Raw genomic sequence first — 20,155 nt, forward strand, 5'->3', positions numbered from 1 at the left:
GGCCTTGTCAGGTTATTCCCAGTAGGAGGAGAAATTGATTAGGAGCCAGGTATTTCTTTGGTGCAATCCTGTTCATTTACAAAAAATGTACACAAAGTCCTGTTCCCAGAACTCAGTAGGAACAAACAACTGCAGGCAGTTTCCTTAACCAGAAAGCCAAGCCTTCCCTTCCAGTGAGTTCTCTGCCACCAGGAGCTCGGTCTCTGCTCCCTGTCAGAGCCATATTCTACACTGCTTCTCTCTATCTGCTCACTCTCCCCTGGCTTTCTGTTTCCTTTCTGCTTCAGACACACAGCTGCAACCAATCAATTCCCCAGCTCTGCATTTGCAATCAGTCTCCAAGGCAGGGCCGTCCCTAGCCATTTTGGTGCCCTACGCAGCCCCAGGCCAGCAGCATGGCTGAGAGCCAGGGGAGTGGAGCAGGCTGGGCCCGGGTCATTCTACTTACCGCTGCTGGTGAGTGTGCAGGGAGCCTGATCAGGGGAAGGGCTGGCTGGAGTGGAGGCGGGGCTTGGGTGGGGGCCATGGGGAAGAGGTGGAGCAGGGGCTGGAGCAGCATGCAGCTACACAGGTGCCCTACACAGCTGCATACTTTCCATATGGATAGGGACAGCCCTGCTCCAAGGAAATCCCTCAGACCACAAGACCTTAGCTTCTGCTAAGCCCATGCTGCCCAAGCTTTGGGTGGTGGCTTCTGATGGTTCAGCTATCACCATGCAAAGGGACATTTAACTGCACCTTCATTTATGAATGAAGAGTGCTCATTTCACCCATCAGTTTTAACCAGGCCTGTGACTGATGGCAGCTGTTAATACCTTCCAGCATAACCATATAATAAAGATAGAAACGGAATTTATGGGATTATAGTTACCATTGTCACTTTCCTTTAGCCACTAACTTTTAAAAGCCTGTTTGTTTATTATTTTGCTATAGTCTCAGGATTTGAGAGGGTTTCCCCTCAAAAATATTTACTGGTGCATTGGATAATGTTCTTAATCCATCATATCAACCAGAGCAATTTATATATGGGTACTCACATTTTCCAGGTATACTCTTACTTACCTTTTATCAGTATTTATTTTATAGGGTCATCCTTTCTTACCAATTGTTCAGACTTATTTTCAGACAGTGTTCATTATCTGTCAGTTTTGAATCATCATTAATTTCCTCCCCCTCCCTAAACCTACTTTTTCCCCAGTGTACTTGATAAAGCCCTTGATAATCAGCTTAACATATTTGGCTATTAACTAATTTTTTTTATGTTCTTACATTTTCCGAAGTCCCCAAAATTTGCTTCTTGGAATGTAACACCTTTCTTACTGTGTTAAATTTCCCTGATGCCAATTCGTTCTTCACAAAGATGCATTTTTGTTTTGTTGAAGTCATTGTTTTCTGGCTCGTAAGATTGTATCCTATGTAATTTAGGCCTTGTTTATATTTAGGTCTAGCCCCAGTTCAGTTGTTGGTGGCCAGCAATTGGAGTTGCAGCACCCATGCAAACACCAGGTTACAGTGGTGAGTAAGCTCAAATGGTGTAAATCGTGACTTTCCTTTTTCTACACTTGGGTGTCTGCACTGATATAGCTACACTCACTGCTGGCCATCAATGTCCACATCTTAAGCACAGAGGTTAAACCTGTCTTTTTGAAGCTTTCCATTGTTTATCTCTTCGCAAACAGCATATCCACACCTTCTTTGTTCTGGAGAAGTTATCCTGTCTAAATTAGATTGTATCCTCTAAGAAGGCAGAGGATTGTATCCTCTAAGAAGTCACTTCACATGTTAAGCACTGTGCACATTTGGAGTACTCTATAAACAATTAATAAGCTATAAAAACCCTGTGCACTATATCAATAGCTGCAATGTATATTTCATGTATTTGTGTATATTGTGTGCAATCAGCAGATGCTAGCAGGATCCTCTGGAGCCTGCAACCTAATCTGAAAATCTTTTTGACTTATGTGCAATGTACTGTATAGATCAGTAATTTTCTAAGATAACGTTGTCACTAGGGGAAGAAACGAATTACTACATAGAGTAGAAAGTAGGACACGATATCTATGGCATGTCACAATTATTAGTCCACATTCAGTAAGTGGGTAACAAGAGGTATGGAAAATGTTAACCTCATCATTAATATTGGGAGGACACCTCCAATTTCTATATTAACCTCATAGCGACTATTTGCAAATGATAAATTTCTTCCTTATCAAGCATTAGCATCAAATATTAACCTGGTATATCTGAGAGTTCAGCACAATTAAGCTATTAAAGCAGTTGCTAATAGAGGTATCTTAACAAGTAAGCTGTATTTAAAGGACTGCTCAGAATAAACATTAAAAATAGAGATTCTCATTGCGTAGGTCAGGTAGTAAGCAAAGAAGAGAATAATTGTTATGGGCTGAATTTGTACTAAGTCGAAACTAACTAGTGTTTAGGAGGCTAGTGTTTCAGGTCAGGTCAGATCACAGTCCTATATGAGTTTTAAGGGGTGTCTTCGTTGGATGCATTTAGCATGGGCTGACCTATATTAGGTTAGTTAAAATAGCAAACTTTAAAAGTATTTTTAGGAATGGGCACGAGGAGTTTAGACAGAGCTGACCTTGGTGATTCAGAGTAGACCTCTATAAAACAATTTCTGTCTGTCTTTCCCAAATTTCATTTTCTCATTTGAACACCAAGTTCTTATTTTTATGCTCTCTCTTTGAAAAACACCACCTCCCCTTACATCTGTTCCCTTTCTTAATCATCTTTCACCTTCTCTCTTCAAGGTCAGGTCTGGATATTTTCTTTTCTAATTATAATACTTAGCCCTTATATATGCTTTACAAATGTGAAACTAAGTTCTGCCCTGATTTACACCTTTTGCAGACCTGTTGAAGTCTTTCGAGTTGCTGGGAGTGTATGTCAAGGCAGATTTTGATCCATCATCTACCATATTTAGTCAGTGATGTTGCACCCCATAATGCTTTATAGAAATATGCTTATGAAAGTAAATGACATAACTGGAATACGTTTTATGTTAGATATGCCATGTAACATATCTGTGCAAAAGTTATGTTCTTCTGCACGTATTCATCCTATTTGTATGAATGTATCATTCTTGTATCTGAAACTAGAAATATGAAATATAACTCTGAGGTCCTATTGTAATTATGCAAAGTATGGACCATTAATGGTGGTGCTTGATGGCTCCCATTAACCAGGACAATTGACTGTAGATGGCTCTGTTTACATGTAAGTCTTCCTGTATACGTGGGTAATGAAGTCTTACAGTGACATATGATCATGTCACCTGGACTGGAATTCATCTTTAACCTGGTGCTTTTCCACTTAGAAGGAGGGGTGGGAACCCAGAGAGGTACAAAGGATTCCTGTCTTGTGCAAAAGGTATATAAGGGGGTGGAACAGAACAAAGGAGGCTGCAGTCATGAAAAATCCCCTAGCTACCACCTGAGCTTGAACAAGGACTGTCCTGGGGAAAGGATTGGGCCCAGACTAGGAAGGCGTCCAGTCTGTGATAGAAGCTTACTGAAACATCTCTGAGGGTGAGATTTCTCTCTATTTAGTTTTCTTACTGTATTAGGCTTAGACTTGCGTGTTTTATTTCACCTTGCTCAGTAATTCACTTTGTTCTATCTGTTATTACTTGGAACCACTTAAATCCTACTTTTTCTATTTAATAAAATCACTTTTTACTTATTAATCAACCCAAAGTACGTATTAATACCTGGGGGGAAGGGGGGAGAAACAGCTGTGCATATCTCTCTATCAGTGTTATAGAGGGCGAACAATTTATGAGTTTACCCTGTTTAAGCTTTATACGGGGTAAAACGGATTTATTTGGGGTTTGGACCCCATTGGGAGTTGGGTATCTGAGTGCTGGAGACAGGAGCACTTCTTAAACTGTTTTCAGTTAAGTCTGCAGCTTGTGGGGGACATGGTTCAGACTTGGATCTGCATTTGCAGCAGGCAAGAGTGTCTGGCTCAAACCAGGCAGGGACTGAAGTCCCAAGCTGGCAGGGAAAACAGGCTCAGAGGTAGTCTAGGCACATAAGGTGGCAGTCCCAAAGGGGGTTTCTGTGACCCAACCCATCACAACACCGCAGTTAAACTGATAGCTGCTAACCATGTTTTATGAGGAAATTTGAGGTGGTGATTTCAGTATTTTGGTCATGGTCAATGTCAGAGTTGGGATTAGAATACAAGAATCCCTTATTCCTAAAGACAGGCTTATACTACCAGGCCGTGCTACCGCTTATACTATTGAGAGCTCTTTCTGGTCAGAAGCCAGTGCAGAGGAGCTGGCTTAGTTGCAAGCAGCTCATTGGCCGCTGGGTTAGGGAGCTCATGGTGGGACCCAGGAAGCAGCATCTCTCATTGGTGCTAACTGTTTTAGAAGCCCTCTCCAAAAATGGAGAGAACTGCAGCCATAAATTTCACTACCAACCCTGGGCAACTGTATGAAGGAAAACTAAAGTGGCACACCTTGTACCCAAGGGATCAGTTTACATCTGCAAGGAATGAAACACTGTTATAATGTCTATGAACATACTGAAGATAAATCTCTCTCTCTTTCTTTTAAAAACATTTTGAGGATCTCAAAAGCAGGGGAGATTGTGGTTAGATTCCAAAGGCCTGCTCTGAAAAGAAACTGCCCATGGGATGTTGCCCGGGGAAGACTTCCAGCACGGGACATCAAGCCAAAAACACCCGAGTCACTGGTTAGAGGGCCTGTGCCTGCTTGTCATCTCATTTATGCTGGTGTAAATCAGTAGTAACTCCACTGAAGTCCACAGAGTGACATGAGTGTAAAACTGATGCAGGAGAATAAGGCTCAGTGCTTTAAGGGGTGCTGAGGGAAGCCATCTCCGAGGAGGCTGAGGTAGGGAGAGACTGGGATTATTTGAGGGCAAGGCAAAGTGATAAAGCTTAAGAAACAAGGCTGCTTGTGTATATTTTTTTGTTGAAAGGTTTCTCTTGCATCATATTAGAAAACTCTTCCTGAGCTTTATCAGAGCACTGGAAATCAGCAGCTAGGTTAGATAAATATGCAATATTAGTGTCTGAGTTGTAGTGAGATGGCCAGTTTGGCAATGGCAACATATCAGTGTACTCATTGTGATGAATTCAGGGATCTGAACAGCTTTGTGGCAGGCTATCTATGACTAGTAAGGTTTAGATTAAGTTCACTGTTTTGTGATTTACCAAATATATTTTGCTGTGTGAAATCTTATAGTGAGTTTCAGTGTCTTTGTGACCTTCCAGTATATATGTCATGTGGTCAACTTCAGCTTCATTTGGGGGGCTGTTTGGGAAGGGCGGTGATCAGAAATGCAACTACAAATATAGTTAATTGCCTTACCATACAATAATTAATTCAAAATGGAAGCTCTGAGCCTGTCTCCTGGGGAGGAACCTTGATGAAACATGCAGGCAAATATGAACTTACCAGTATCCTGTAGTTTAATATATTGTGTGTCAAGGTCACAGAGTGATGTTACTGTGGATATATAAGAACTGTTACTTGGTGACTTCTTACTTGGCATACAGTTCTCCTGCAAAAAGCTGTGTGAACAACTGCTGCTGTTCTTAGACTGCAAAGGTTCATTCCTCGGGCCTAACTCTGGTACTAAAGGAGCAGCTGAGTATTCCTATTTACATAGGATACAACCACATTTGCTCCAACCCCTCAGACAGAGACAAACACCTACAAGATCTCTATCAAGCTTTCTTACAACTACAATACCCACCTGCGGAAGTGAAGAAACAGATTGATAGAGCCAGAAGAGTTCCCAGAAGTCACATACTACAGGACAGGCCTAACAAAGAAAATAACAGAACGCCACTAGCCGTCACCTTCAGCCCCCAACTAAAACCCCTCCAACGCATTATTAAGGATCTACAGCCTATCCTGAAGGATGACCCAACACTCTCACAAATCTTGGGAGGCAGGCCAGTCCTTGCCTACAGACAGCCCCGCAACCTGAAGCAAATACTCACCAACAACCACATACCACACAACAGAACCACTAGCCCAGGAACCTATCCTTGCAACAAAGCCCGTTGCCAACTGTGCCCACATATCTATTCAGGGGACACCATCACAGGGCCTAATAACATCAGCCACACTATCAGAGGCTCGTTCACCTGCACATCCACCAATGTGATATATGCCATCATGTGCCAGCAATGCCCCTCTGCCATGTACACTGGCCAAACCGGACAGTCTCTACGTAAAAGAAAAAATGGACACAAATCAGATGTCAAGAATTATAACATTCATAAACCAGTCAGAGAACACTTCAATCTCTCTGGTCACGCAATCACCGACATGAAGGTCACTATCTTACAACAAAAAAACTTCAAATCCAGACTCCAGCGAGAAACTGCTGAATTGGAATTCATTTGCAAATTGGATACTATTAATTTAGGCTTAAATAGAGACTGGGAGTGGCTAAGTCATTATGCAAGGTAGCCTATTTCCCCTTGCTTTTTCCTACCCCCCCCCCGACGTTCTGGTTAAACTTGGATTTAAACTTGGAGAGTGGTCAGTTTGGATGAGCTATTGCCAGCAGGAGAGTGAGTTTGTGTGTGTATGGGGGTGGGGGGGGGGTGAGAAAACCTGGATTTATGCTGGAAATGGCCCACTTTGATTGTCATGCACATTGTAGGGAGAGTGGTCACTTTGGATAAGCTATTACCAGCAGGAGAATGAGTTTGTGTGTGTGGTTTGGGGGGGGGGGGTGAGGGGGTGAGAGAACCTGGATTTGTGCAGGAAATGGCCCACCTTGATTATCATACACATTGTGAAGAGAGTGGTCACTTTGGATGGGCTATTACCAGCAGGAGAGTGGAGTTTGTGTGTATGTGTATGTGTGTGTGTGTGGGGGGGGGTAGAGGGTGAGAAAACCTGGATTTGTGCTGGAAATGGCCCAACTTGATGATCACTTTAGATAAGCTATTACCAGCAGGACAGTGGGGTGGGAGGGGGTATTGTTTCATGGTCTCTGTGTGTATATAATGTCTACTGCAGTTTCCACGGTATGCATCCGATGAAGTGAACTGTAGCTCACGAAAGCTCATGCTCAAATAAATTGGTTAGTCTCTAAGGTGCCACAAGTACTCCTTTTCTTTTTGCAAAGACAGACTAACACGGCTGTTACTCTGAAACCTATTTACATAGGGAAATCCTTGGATAGTACAGAGCTGGTGTATTTTTATTTATTTGTATTGCACTAGCCATACCAGATCTCTGCTCTGCTTAGTGCTATACAAACTCATAACAAAAATACATTCTTGCTCCAAAGGGTTTATAATCTATGTATGAGAAAAGATTAAATAGGTGGATATAAGACACAGACTGTGGGAGCTCAAGTTACCAATGAGAAAATGCTAGTTAGCATGATGGGAAGTGGTCTCAGCATACCAGCTGTCTAAACATTGTCAAGCTTTTTGGAGGCCTCACAGCGGAAGAGTTTTGGGAGGTATTTGAAGGAGGACAATGATGTGGCTTTGCAGATGTTTATGTGCATGAAGGGTATCAAGAGAGAAAGGGCAGCATAGGAATGACTGCAATGTCACAGTGAAGGTGTTTGTTTGAAAATGTGACAAATGGGTAATTAAATCTGGAATCAGTGGCAAAGCCCGTGTGGGGGTCAATGTCTCCATAGCACAGAAGAGATGGTAGACAGCTGGTTTAATATCACCAGGTTCTGCTCTGCCTCACTATAAGAGGAGAAGCAAACTGCTACTCCTTGGTTTGCACAGTGGTCCCTAAAGTTGTTCTAAATTATGCTGGAGATAATTCTGGCCCCTAGATGGCCCAGGAGAGTGGACAGCTGTCTTAGACCCATATTTCTTTACTGTTCTCCTCTCTGGTCTGAATATGAATTTGGCACAGCTGAGCATTGAGTCCTCACACTTTCATGCTCTGCTGATTCACTAGTACCTGACTTGGCTCTCTTCAGTCTATGCAACCACAGATGTAAGATAATCCTGGCTTCTATATGGGACCTGGTGAGAAATGTATTTTATCACCCCATTTGTAGTTCTAATTCCAACTAAAATAACTGGGCTTGAGTCTTCACTGCTGTGCACCATGCATAAATCTTTACACTCATGCAAAATAGAATAAAATGTTGCCAGGTCCTTGCATCCCTTTATGGTGAGGGGAAATCTCAGATTTAGAAGCAGCCTGTTTCCTGCATGAAGAGGATACCTGCCAACTGTGAATGTCAGCCCCTCCACAGTTGCTGGGGAGTCCTGATTCAGCTCTGAACCTGAGGATCATTCGTGGAGTTGGGAGTGCACCATATTTTGGTCAGATAGGGAAATTGTTTGAAGACCTCCGATTCCCTGAACTTTGCCCTCAAGCCATGGGGTAAGGGCTTTAGTTACCTACTGTCTATTAAACCTGTGGAGGAACTTACCATCTTATCCCACGTCAGTCTTTTGAGCTGTACTGCCAGCCTATTGCTGCTACAGAAGATATCATTGTCATAGGTCATCAAGAGCCCCTGCGAAGTAAGCATACCAACAGAACTGTAAATTTTACTCCTGCTCTATCAGATCATATGTGGGGAAATGCATGGGTATTGCCAGCATGGGGCGGGCACTAATGACCCTGAGAGTATTGATTTACTCTGATGTCATATTTAATTCCTGTTTAATACAGTACCTGTGTTGATTATATAGTGTGTTTTTATGTTATGTGATTCCTTCAGAGTCTCCAACTATCTGGGGTTACCCTGTGGTTAGAATTTTCCTTCCAAGCTGCCCTGGTGACCTTGCCAGGAAGGAGCAAATGGGGGGAGGCACCACCAAGTAAATTTATCTGTGAGGAGAATAGGAAAGTTATGTCATGCTGAGCTGGAAGCGGGATCCAGATGAACCCAGGCCTGCCCATTGAAACTTGTAAACAGATTAGCGCTAAAGGAGGCAACTGAGTGTATAGGGGTGCTACAAAAGGGATATTAAACCACTAAGGGACACTGGTCCTCTGAAAAGAAGGGACGCTGAGTGAGTTTTTAGGGTGAGCCCAGGGAGTGTTAGGTGGTACTGACAGAGAGACACATGGAGAGCATGCTGCTTCTTGTCAGTCTACTTCCTCCAAGCCAGAGCTGGATGTATCTGAACTGAATGCAACTTACTACAGTTTGCAAGGAAAGATTAAGGTTTAAGTAAGGAGAAATATGCATATAGGCCTTTTGTGTTGTATCCCTTGTATCTGCATGGTATGTACCATAGAGTGAATAAATAATGCTTTGTTTTGAAGATGTTTTTGAATCACCATAATCAGTTGCTAGTCACAGGCTCTCAGAGAAAAAGGGCTTACACAGTTGGGTCAGTCAGCTTAGCATGATTGGGAATCAGGGGGACTGCAGCTCAGAGTTCCAGTCTGAATGGAAGGACTACGTAGTTCAGTGCTTAATTCTTGCCAGGGCTGAGCCCCAGCACCTATTGGCTTGGTAGTTCATAGCCCCAGCACCTCTGGGCTTGCTGCATCAGTTAAGATTTTTAAAATTTTCTTGAGCCTGGGCACCTCTTTCATTGCAAATTAAGCACTGGTGTAGTTCTCAGCAGAGAGGGATGACCATAGTGAAACATTGTCCCCAGAAGGGTACACTTGAGAGGGACTGAAAAGTGTCTGCAGTGCAGCTTGCACTATAACTAGGACAGTCCTTGAAAGTAATTAGTCATGGTATGTGAAATAGTGCAGCTGTTGAGAGGGAACCTGTTAAACGTCCGGAGGAGTCAGCCAGTCCTTCGCCTTGTCTGTACTAGAAATGACAGGTTTCAGAGTAACAGCCATGTTAGTCTGTATCTGCAAAAAGAAAAGGAGTACTCGTAGCACCTTAGAGACCTTTCTTTTTGTACTAGAAATGTGCACCTGTTTTAATCAAATAAATTTAAAAGTCAATCTAGTTATATGTGCAGACTCTTAATATAGAACCAATCAGTTTTGCTTGTATCAGTAAGTTACTGACTTAAACAAAATCAATATAGGCAAGCATTAAACTGGTTCAAGGGTATCTACAGTAGGAGTTTGGACCAGATGAATTAATTTTATTTTTAAATCTATTTAGTTAAATAGGTGCTCTTTTCTTGTATAGACAAGACCCAAGAGACAAGGCCTTGTGTGATGGTAGCCTGCCCAGGGGAAGAAGACGATAGATTTATGACTTCAATCAAGTGGGCCCAATCCTGCACTCATCAAACTCATCTAACCTCTCTGGAAGTTTTGCCTGCATAAAAAGTGCTGGGTTAGGATGAACATATCTCACTGATCTACCTGAGACTAATTGAATTGTTATAATCCTCTGGGGGAGGCAGAAAGGGGTTGTTACTAATTAAGGCCTTGATGCTATTAATTTAAGAGATCACTTTGAAGGATACATGATGTGTAGTTGCCAGAAGACTCTACCTGCATGCATAATTGACAGGCAAACAAGTGAGGTGCTCTCCTGTCTCAAATTTCAGACCCTTCCTTCATCAAAGGAAATTCTGTTTTTTACATTAGAAAGGTCAGATACTTGCTTCACTACTCCAGCCCTCTAGCAAAGTGAGAGGTGGCAAATGAGAGTCTTGTAACCTGGACTGTGGTTCTCCCTTCCTCCCCCATGAGGGGGACAGCCTCTCTTGTGGGGAGGAGAAGCTGTAACTCAGGTTTCAGCTTGGTATGACATCAGTATTTAGGTTCTCCAGAGATCTTGCCGGTATCTTCCAGCAAAATAGGGATGGCAGCAAGATGGTCACTATCAAAAAGGAGGAATAAGGGATCAAAACACTGTTTTTGCAGCTCCTCTTTAATAAATAGAGATGTGGCTGAGCTGCAAAATCAGGATCTGAAGCCAGGATGACATCTTTTCTCTACTTTCCAGTAATTCAGGAATGCTAGAATTTGATCTTTTGGTTCAAGCCCTTGCCTAATTTTGAAATACACAAAGAACCTTACTGCTCTTTTGCTAAGAATTTAGCCACACTCTCATTGTCTGTTGTTAGCCTTGAAATCTAAACCTCTGCCCTATTATAGACTGCTAGGTGGTGGTAATCTTTAAGCAAGATCATATTAATCTCCTTCCTTTGTTTTTTTCTTTTAACTTCTTTTTTTGAGAAGATAAAGCAACCACTGTGTTTAGTACGATCACTAAAGCTTGCCAGACTTTATCTCTAAATTGTGTGAAATGTGGCCAGTTGACAGGTAGGAAAATAACTGAATGTTCATACCACAGTGTATGTGTGGTGTGATTCTTTCGTTAGCTACATAAACAACCTCTGTATGATCTCAATCTTCACTTAGCCTAATTTTTTGTGGTTTTATAATTTGTGAAGCCTACAGATCGATACTAAGACCTTTGTTCCATCTGAAAAGTCAGGTTTGTTTCGATATGTATTAATCCAGCCATGACTTACTGATGAGCAAAATGTCCAAATATAATAGAAGCTACCTCACTGTATTTCTGTTAATAAATTCCACATATTACAGGTTCTGGTTCCCTGATCCAGAATCTATTTGTAGGTCCATAATGGCGTGTCCTTCTAAATATTCCACGTATCTTCAGGGGCCAGATCATGCCATCAAGACACAGCATGACCCTTCTTCCTTTATCCCTTTGGATCAGCAACGGGGTGGGTAGAAGTACTTTTACTCCTGCCTCTTTTGTCTACGTGCAGAAGGAGTTGCTGTAAACTAAAAGTGATTTCATAGAATATGTTGCTATTGGGGAGTTACTATTACTGCAGAGCTACCTTCATTGCCCTTGAGGTCCTAATAACATAACTGTGCTCAGCTTTAGATAATTCTTTCGTGGATTGCAAAAGTAGACACTAGGAGCATGCTTCTCCGTTAAGCTTGCTCTGTATGTGGTAATTTATTCTTGTGCAAGAAGGAGGTCATAAAAGGTGTGTGGGAGGGGTATAAAAACGCTATCACCATTGGCAGTGTTGGGGACACTGGGGCATGGCCACTAGGTAACTCGAGGGGATGGAAGACCACGAGTGTCGATGAAGCCCCCTCGCACTAGGCCCAGGTGTCCTTGGCCTCCCCTCCCGCCTGGAGGCACTCGCAGCAGCTCTGCATACTAGGCCCAAGTGTCCTTGGCCCCCCTGCCTGGAGGCACACACAGCAGTTATGCTGAGGATCTGCAACAATATGCTGCAGAGTCAGACTGCCTGAAACTAAGCAAGGCCAAACAGGGCAGATATGGAAGAACAATGCTGAATAAAGCAGCTTTATGTATAGTTTAACAAATGATATAGAGAACCAGGGAACTAGCTGGGAACTGGATTGGCTAGCTATATGGATACTTGGGGCAGCTTGCTATTGGATAAGTATGCTGGGAAAAAGGATGTATAAAAGCCTGTGTGACTTCCTGCTCTGTGTACAGGATTTGAGATTCAAATCTCCCTGTACCTATTTGAAGCTTCAAATAAACTTTTCTGCTTCTCCACCCCGTTGTGATTATTGGGTGTAGCACACCGGGTAACGAACCACTCAAGCTGTTGTTCAGCCTCTCGGCACTGGGTGCCGGCAACAGCAGCAAGAATTCTGATTTGGTACTGCCTTACAGCCGGCCTGCACTCAGTTTACACAGGTGCACTTTGGTGTCCACTTTCTGCAAAGCTAGCAAATGAGTTTACTTGCAGGAATGTTTACCAAAATGGAGACTTAACTGAATATTGCAAAATATTATTTGAAAGTAAATGCTGATTTTTTTCATCTGCACAGGGGTAAATTTATTGTCAGATTTACATTAATGCAATCAAGGCGGAAAAACACCATGTGACATATCTTCAATCAAAACAGCTAATTTTTTTTTTAACATCAGCTACTGGCAATAAACTACTCACTAATGAAGTTCAGGGTGTGAATTATTATCTGAAATTAATCCCTGAATAATTTGAGTAACACATTAAAGAAAATAGCTGTTCTCAGACAATTTGCAAACAGAAACAGATTAAATTAATTGCATAAAATTATTCTTTATGAAGAAGCAAATGGTTCTGGTAATTTCTTTGCATGGTGGGAAAATGAGCCCTATTGGAAATGAAATGGACAACTGTAGTGCCTCTATTCTTTCTGCTTCTTCTAGCTAACATTAAAAGTGGATATTAAGAAAAAAATTTAATCCAGAATCCTCTACTAAAATGTAGAGTGCTATAATATAATTTCCTTTTCCTTTAAGGAATTGAGAGCTAAAACAGAGATGAATGAGATGAAAAAAAAAAATCTTGTTCTTTTGTGTAGGCCTAGTCTGATTTGTACTAATGTGTAAAGACATATGCCTCTTACTCATTTGTAATCTTTCTATCAATTCATTCATTTTATGGGCACTTTCAGTATCATCCTTAATAATCTTCTTTATTGCCCTATATTCTTGGAATCTATTTTCATAACTTCAGAGGAAAAAGACTAAGCGTATTCTTTTGTCTGTTACTTGGTCAGCATTTCTTTTCAACCATGCAAGCACATACAAAGCCCTGGTCTACACTAGGACTTTAGGTCGAATTTAGCAGTGTTAAATCGATGTAAACCTGCACCCGTCCACACGATGAAGCCCTTTATTTCGACTTAAAGGGCTCTTAAAATCGGTTTCCTTACTCCACTGCTGACAAGTGGATTAGCGCTTAAATTGGCCTTGCCGGGTCGAATTTGGGGTACTGTGGACACAATTCGACAGTATTGGCCTCCGGGAGCTATCCCAGAGTGCTCCATTGTGACTGCTCTGGACAGCACTCTCAACTCAGATGCACGATTGTTTGCCGTTGCTCTGACGCAGGGAGGGGCGACTGACGACATGGCTTACAGGGTTGGCTTACAGGGAGTTAAAATCAACAAAGGGGGTTTATGGAGTATTTCAGGCAGGACTTCACGGAGGGTTCCAATAAGAAATGGTGCACCTAAGTTATTGTTCTTATTGGAACAAGGAGGTTAGTCTGGCCTCTGATTGATACAAGGCTAGATTTACCTCGCTACACCTTCTCTGTGAGGTGACTGCAGTGTGACCTAGAGGAATAAGTCCCCTAGATGAGGGGCGGAGGGGGGTTTGCAAATGAGTACAAAACAAATCTGGTCTATTTCTTGTTTTGATACACTCCATCTATCTTCTGCACCGTCTGCTGCCAGCCAAAGATGTAAAAGGACTGCATGCCATCCACATCTCATGGCTGCTCGGCAGAAGATGGTACAATAGGACTGCTAGCCATCCTTATCTCTTGCCTGCCCGGCAGAAGATGATGCAATAGGACTGCTAGCAATCCGTATCACCTGCCTGCTCACCATAAGATGGTTCAACAGGACTGACTGCAGGACTAAAGATCAAGTCACTCCAAATTTAGTCCCTGCACCCATGTATGCCCAGGCACTCCTGATCGACCTCACAGAGGCGACCAGGAGCACCTCAGACATGACGACGATGGCTACCAGTCCTATTGCACCGTCTGCTGCCAGAAGGCAATGGGTTGCTGCTGCTGTGTAGCAATGCAGTACTGCGTCTGCCAGCACCCAGGAGACATACGGTGACAGTGAGCTGAGCGGGCTCCATGCTTGCCGTGGTATGGCGTCTGCACAGGTAACTCAGGAAAAAAGGCGCGAAACGATTGTCTGCCCTTGCTTTCACGGAGGGAGGGAGGGAACGGGAGCCTGACGATATGTACCCTGAACCACCCGCGACAATGTTTTAGCCCCATCAGGCATTGGGATCTCAACCCAGAATTCCAATGGGCAGCAAAGACTGCGGGAACTGTGAGATAGCTACCCACAGTGCAACACTCCGGAAGTCGACACTTGCCTCGGTACTGTGGAAGCGCTCCGCCGAGTTAATGCACTTAGAGCATTTTCTGTGGGGACACACACACTCGAATATATAAAACAGATTTCTAAAAAAAGACTTCTATAAATTCGACCTAATTTCGTAGTGTAGACATACCCAAAGAAAAGTAGATAAACTATAAGATAAAAAACTGAATGCAATGACATTGGGCTTCATTTGGATATATAACACATTTTTCCAAGTTGTCTTAAGGCCAGATTGTTTAAAGGTACTCAGGTGCCTAAAGATGCAGATGAAAGTATGGTGGGATTTTAAAAAGCAGTGGATGCCATTGACTTCAATGGCAGTCAGGGGTCCAGGTATGTTTTGAAAATTACACTAACTGCCTCTCTGCAACTTCAGGCACATTAATACCTTTAACAATATGTCCCTAAATTCTCTTTATATAGTAAATAATGTAATATTTCAGTAGTAATAATAAAACTATATAATATTGCTATGGTTTTCATATCTTCTTATAGAAGAAAACTGATACAAATAGGTATTTCATCTCATAAATTGGATGTTGAATTTCAGCTGGGGAGAACATATTCATTTTCATAAAACACTCAGTCTGCTTTAGGTGTGGAATTCATCTCCTTCCAAAGGGTGTACTTAGGCTTGGTCTACACTACAGACTTATGTTGTTTTAACTATGACAGGTTTCAGAGTAACAGCCGTGTTAGTCCGTATTCGCAAAAAGAAAAGGAGTACTTGTGGCACCTTAGAGACTAACCAATTTATTTGAGCATGAGCTTTCGTGAGCTACAGCTCACTTCATAGGATGCATACCGTGGAAACTGCAGAAGACATTATATACACACAGAGACCATGACCATGCTGGAAATGGCCCAACTTGATGATCACTTTAGATAAGCTATTACCAGCAGGACAGTGGGGTGGGAGGAGGTATTGTTTCATGGTCTCTGTGTGTATATAATGTCTTCTGCAGTTTCCACAGTATGCATCCGATGAAGTGAGCTGTAGCTCACGAAAGCTCATGCTCAAATAAATTGATTAGTCTCTAAGGTGCCACAAGTACTCCTTTTCTTATTGTTTTAACTATGTTGCTCAGGGGTGTGGAAAATCCACACCCCTGAGTGATGCAGTTCTACTGCCCTAACTGCTGGCGTAGACAGCACTAAGTCAACTGGAGGGCTTCTCCTGTCAACTTAGCTACCACCTCTTGAGGAGATGGAGTACTTGCATCTGCAGGAGAAGCTCTCCCGTCGGTGTAAGTAGCATCTTCATTAATTGCAGTTGCGCTGTTGCAGCACTGTATGTGTAGTCAAGCCCTTAATTTCTTCTTCCAAAGTGATTCAATATGGATAACCAGTCTTTTATGTATATAAGACTTATTGTGGTATCATCTAATTAGTCTTTTTAGCATATGATTAAAGAGATTTGTTGAAGCTGCTGGCCCAAAATATAACCACTCATACCTGTTTTCATTTTCACGTCATTTGGTGGTGGTAGTTTAAGAACAAATATTTCTGAAAACAAGCAAAGAAAAAATTCCCTAGGCTTCAGAAGCAACCTTAAAATAACAAAGCAGTATAAAATAAAGGAGAAAAATTAATTCCATGAGAGAGTACATTTCAACTGCAGGCTTCTCGGGTTTTCTAAGTCACTTTAAGAGTGCCAACTTTTCTACCTTTAGTACAAACAAGCTACTTTTCATACATAAATGTACTCAGATGGTTCTTGATATATGCAGTCTTTCAAAAATGAGAGTGAATGTGAATCATAGCTCAAAATTGATGGTAGCTCTATATTTGTTCCTTATGTGGTCATGGGCTGAAAAACAGAAAACTATTTTTAGTGTTAAAAGGAGTACTTGTGGCACCTTAGAGACTAACAAATTTATTTGAGCATAAGCTTTCGTGAGTTACAGCTCACTTCATCAGATACATTCAGTGGAAAATACGGTGGGGAGATTTTTATGCATAGAGAACATGAAACAATGGGTGTTACCATACACACTGTAAGGAGAGTGGTCACTTAAGGTGAGCTATTAACAGCAGGAGACGGGGTGTGTGTGTGTGTGTATGTGAGAACCTTTTGTAGTGATAATCAAGGTGGGCCATTTCCAGCAGTTGACAAGAATGTCTCAGGAACAGAGGGGGTGGGGAGGATAAACATGGGGAAATAGTTTTACTTTGTGTAATGACCCTTTTCCCCATGCAGCTGCCTCTTTAGATAGTAGATCCCCAGAAATTTAAATGTGTAATACACAGAAACTCAAGATCTTGCTGATGTTTTGCAACACTTCCTATCCTTAACCCATAACTGTGTTTAAGCAATTCTATTCCTTTGGAGATCATCACCTCAGCATGCGGTTTCCACTTTCTGCAATGTCTCCTTATCAGCCTGAGCTGAGACTGTTGTGTCTTTCAGTACAATAGGATCTGCATTTGGAATCAGTCCCTGCTCTGTGAGCTGTCATTACATGGTAATCATCAGATACCTGCTTCCCTGTACCCCTTGTCTTGCTTACAGGTGGCTTTCATTGTTATGTCAGCTATTAAACTGTCAGGATAAACTAGTGCCTTCGCTTGCAGTGTTAGAACTGTCTTTGGTTTTGTATTACATAGTTCATGCCACGTATCTTTTGATTCCCATTGCAGTATCTTTTACTATAAATGAATAGGAGGTTGCATTATTCCACAACACTGACAGCCCATTCCCCTTCAGTTGTGGATTTCTGTTGTTTTGGACAGTAATACATCTTTGATAAAGCTTCACCATCATAACCAGAATGATTTAAAAACATTATGCACATAGCTCACACACAGCTCCCAGGAAAGGGAGAGAAACAGAAAACTCTGTAAAGTATCACAGACCTCCAGGACCAGCCTTACAGGTGGGTGACAAGGGCAACCGCCCAGGGCACTGTTGTTAGGGGGCGCTGTGGTTAAGAAGCAAGGAGTAGGGTGGGCCTGGGGTGTGAGGCTGCAGAAGGGAGCTTGAGGCAATGCAACTGGGGAGGCAGTGGGGCCTGTGAGTGATGTAGGATGGGTGGAGATGTTGAAACCAATCTAGGGGAATGTCCCAATACCTGCATCTATCATCGGAGTTTGTTGTTAGCCCTTTAAAAAAAAAAAAATCAACTAGGATGTGTGGGTGTAAACAACCAAGGTATTTATTAAACTATCAACAATTCTAAACAAGGTAAACCAAATGAATAAGAACACAGATAAGGTAAGGACCCCCACAACAACTGATATAAGGTAAATAAAGAACAGGCAGTGTGCTGACTGTGATTGAGGGTAAGTTCCCTCCCCTAGGACGGGACCCGGTAAGAGAATGGAGGATCAACGGACCACTACAATATCTTGCAGCTCTGAGGACCCTCATGATGACAGGACAGCTCCGGACTCTGTCCAGGTAGGAGGAACCCACAGGTAAGGAGGGACCTCGGGATCAGGCAATGACAGCTCTTCCCCAGCAATGACTCGGCTTGTACTCCCCCTGTGACGTCCTGGGGGTGTGTTGATCCTCAGTGGAAGAGTGGCAGCTGGTGATAACCTCTGCATGTAAGTGAGAATTACCCTTCTGCAACAAAATTTAAGCGCGCGGCGCTCAGCGTACTCCTCTGAGGCAATCTAGAGGGCTGAGGTGTCTGCTGTGCTTCCCAACAGTTGCAGCAGCAGCACCTCCAGACTCTGCCACTCAGAAGGGCAGCCCCTTCCCTCAGCTGTGCATGCCCTTATGCCCTGCTGTTACGGGGCAGATCATAGGTCACATGGTTTGCTTGGTTTCCCACTTTTCGGCAGAAAGGGTGGGAAACTGTACCTGAGGAGGGGGAAGAAGGGCAGCCATGATGGATTCCCAGTTGTTGTTTGGGCATTTCAAAATGACGCACCTAAGATATTAAGCACCAAAGTTTTTCCCCTACAGGGAGCCCGGGGAGGTAGTGGAGTCCAGGGGTGATGGGGGCTGGAGAGCCCAGAGGGCAGCAGGGGCCAGGGGGAATGGGTGGGGAAACTGGGGAGGTAGAGGGGGTGGGAAGGTGGGTGGGAAGCCTGGGGAGGCACTGGGAACCAGTGGGGGGTGGGTGGAGAGCCCAGGGAGGCATTGGGGGTTGGGAGGATGTGTAGGGAGCCCAGGGAATGGGTGGGAAGCCTGGAGAGGGAGCAGGAGGGTGGGTGGGAAGCCCAGGCAGGCGGTGATGGGAAGATAGATACGGGGGGGGGCAGGGGCTTGGGGCACCAAAATACAAGTTGTCGCAGGGCACCATTTTCCCTAAGGCTGACCCTGAAGTAATTGAATATCCAGTTTTTGAAAACCTTTGTTTCCATAAAGCCTCTGTTACTGTATATATCTAATCTGTCACTTTACTTGTCCCTCTTTCCTCCTATCACTGCCCTCTCTATGGTATTTACTACAGTGCATTTGCGTATGTGTCGGTTATTTAACTATTTGGTCTTCTGTGATAAAATGTGTATTTCATTCCAGCAGAAAAACTAAATTTCTAAGAACTTTGCACCTGACTAATAATAACCTCTTAACAATTGCTCTTTATTTTTCAGGTCTGAAACAGGATCCACTCCCCAGTGCTATATAAATTGCCTTGTTGACATAACATGTTCAGAAATTAAAAAGAAAAAAAAAAGAAATCAGAAAGCATTGATGTGAGTGAAGTATTGACTTGCAGCAGTTTGGTGTGGGATCTAACAGAGCAAAAAGGTGTTTGCAGCTCTTGCTCCCCTACTCGCTGTCAGTGAATTTCAGCTTGTGTCATCTTTCTTAACAATGTACAGTAATAATACCAGCATGGTACAGAAATTGGTATATATGGCTGCACTGTTTAGCAATCAAAAATTCTGTTTCATTTAATAGACATTCTGTGGGTATTAATTATTTCTTCATGCAGCAATGAAGAGGCACTCCCTTGCTGCCTCTTCTCATCATCCCATATTTCTGATTAAATTGCTTTTGTCCTCAGAGCTTCTTACAGTGCTGAAGAAAAATGGATGATTCTTTCACACATTTAAATACCAGTTGCATCTTAAGTGTACATAAAGTATCTGAACATATAAAGGAACATCAAAATACAACATGTAGTGATAAATACTGCAGGATATCAGGTGGGAGTTCTTTGTAAAGGATCTATTTTTCTATTGAAGATTACAACACAGTGTTAGCTAATTATCCCCACACATCATTTTATTATCTTCCCTTTCCCATGCTAGCAAGTGCAGCTGTGGGTAATATGTTGCATTTCCTAATTCTCCTATTATTCCTGTGAATCTCCAGCTTATAGACTCCTTTCTTGGCTCCCATCCATTTTTGAGTATTCTGGAACTTTTTAAGGCTGAGCTCTGAAACTAAAGGTTTTG

At 42.7% G+C, this 20,155-nt stretch overlaps 1 long non-coding RNA gene across 1 annotated transcript; it reads left to right on the forward strand.

Moving 5' to 3' along the window:
• The first annotated feature begins 409 nt into the window (after positions 1-409).
• LOC144259535 (uncharacterized) lies at positions 410-18,499 on the forward strand. The gene is made up of 3 exons (XR_013344856.1): positions 410-456; positions 1,443-1,515; positions 18,101-18,499. It is a non-coding gene; the product is annotated as an uncharacterized LOC144259535 (long non-coding RNA).
• The last annotated feature ends 1,656 nt before the right edge of the window (positions 18,500-20,155 follow it).

Source organism: Eretmochelys imbricata, chromosome 1 (genome assembly GCF_965152235.1).
Source record: "Eretmochelys imbricata isolate rEreImb1 chromosome 1, rEreImb1.hap1, whole genome shotgun sequence".
Lineage (NCBI taxonomy): Eukaryota > Metazoa > Chordata > Testudines > Cheloniidae > Eretmochelys > Eretmochelys imbricata.